Source organism: Tenrec ecaudatus, chromosome X (genome assembly GCF_050624435.1).
Source record: "Tenrec ecaudatus isolate mTenEca1 chromosome X, mTenEca1.hap1, whole genome shotgun sequence".
Lineage (NCBI taxonomy): Eukaryota > Metazoa > Chordata > Mammalia > Afrosoricida > Tenrecidae > Tenrec > Tenrec ecaudatus.
In genome coordinates, this window is record NC_134548.1 from 90,105,014 (window position 1) to 90,107,033 (window position 2,020).

The 2,020-nt window shown below is 39.2% G+C and overlaps 1 non-coding gene across 1 annotated transcript; it reads left to right on the forward strand.

Annotated features, from left to right (window-relative positions):
* The first annotated feature begins 1,398 nt into the window (after positions 1–1,398).
* LOC142435218 (U6 spliceosomal RNA) lies at positions 1,399–1,505 on the forward strand. Its single transcript, XR_012781322.1, has one exon. It is a non-coding gene; the product is annotated as a U6 spliceosomal RNA (small nuclear RNA).
* The last annotated feature ends 515 nt before the right edge of the window (positions 1,506–2,020 follow it).

Here is a 2,020-nt window from a genome sequence, read left to right on the forward strand (position 1 = left end):
CTGATAACTGATCCCTTCAACACCTCATGATTGCACCGGCTGGTGTGCTTATTCCACATGGGCTTTGTTGCTCCTGAGCTAGATGGCTGCTTGCTTACCTTCAAGCCTTTAAGACCCCAGGCACTATATCTTTTCATAGCTTGGCACCATCAGCTTTCTTCACCACATTTTCTTATGTACCTGCTTTGTCTTCAGTGATTGTGTTGGGAAGGTGGGCATCATGGAATGCCAGTTCAATAGAACAAAGTGTTATTGCATTGAGGGAGTACTTGAGTGGAGGCCCAATGTCCATCTGCTACTTTAATACTAAACCTATACATATATGCACATAGATTTATTTCCACATCCTCATATATAAATATATTTACATATGTACATGCCTTTATTTAGACCTCTCTATATGCCCTTTGCCTCCTAACTCTTTCCTCTATTTCCTTTTACCTTCCTCTTGTCCCACCATCATGTTCAGCTTTCATTTGGGTTTCAGTAATTCCTCTAGGTTACATTACCCTTGGTCATTCCCTATCAGGCCTCCTACACCCTCCTCACCACCGATTTGGATCACTTGTTGTTCCCTGGTCCCCGGGTTTGTTAACACCACTTCCTTTCCCCAGGCTATGAGTTTTACAGGAAGAAATAGCCTTATCTTTCTCTCAAGAGGTAGTTGATGGTTTCAAACTGCTGACCTTGCAGTTAGCCCACTAAACCACCAGGATTCCTTCTGCAACACAGTTTCAGCTAATTTTAACTCATAATTTCAAAGAAAAATCCAGTATTTTTTGCTTTGCTTATTCGATTCTTCCCTTAATTGAGGCAACAAGTACCATCACTTACTCTTTCATTCATCCATTTTAAGAACTGAAGGAAGAAGCTCAAGCTGAATTGATGGCATTAGCCAAAAAAAGAACTCCAGCAACTGATGGAATATTCAATTAAATGTTTCAAAATGCTGCTGAAGCACTGGAAACATTCATTCTTCTATGCAAAGAAATTTGGAAGATAAATGGCCAACCAACGGAAAGAGATCCATATTTGGTCCCATTTCAAAGAAATTCAGCAATTATTCAACAATATCATTAATATCACTTGCAAGTAAAATTTTGCTAAATATCACCTAACAACCATTGCAAGAACACATTGACAGGGAGTTGCCAGAATTTCAAGCTGTATTCAAAAGAAGTGAAAAAAAAAGGAAAGGGACATTATTGCTGATGTCAAATAGATCTGCACTCAAAGCAGGGAATACCAGAAAAAATGTTTGCTTGTTTTTTAGCGAATAATCCAGAGCATTCGACTCTGTGTATCATAACCAACTACAGATAGCTTTGAAAGGAAATTCCAGAACAAATACTTGTGCTCATGGGAAAACTGTACATTAACCAAGAAGAAGTCACTTAAGTGCGCGCTTCGGCAGCACAGATACTAAAATTGGAAGGATACAGAGAAGATTAGCATGGCCCCTGTGAAAGGATGACAATCAAATTCATGAAGCGTTCCATATTTTAAAAAAAAATCACTCAAACAGAATATCGGACAACTGCGTTGTATCCTCTCACCTCTCTCCATCTGTGTACCGAGTAAAGAACCCGAGTAGCTGACCTCTATGAAGAAGAACGCTCTATCAGGACTGGAGGAAGTCTTCTGGACAACCTTCTAGAGGGAGGTGACACAATTTTGCTTGCTCAAAGTGAGGATGACTTGAAGCACTTGCTGATGAAGATTAAGGATTTCAGCCTTCAATATGGATTTCAATGTAAAGAATCCCAAATCTTGATACAGTAGAGAAAGATTGAAGTTGTCCAGGACTTCATTTTGTTTGGATCCACAATCAATGCTCATGGAAGCAGCAGTCAAGAGATCAAAAGCTGCACCTCATTAGATAAATTTGCTGCACAAGTTTTCTTTAAAGTGTTGGAGAGCAAGGATTTTACTTTGGAGAACTAAGGTGCATCTGAACCAAGCCATGGTATTTTCAATCTCCTTATATGCATGTGAAAGTAGAATATTGATTAAGGAAGAT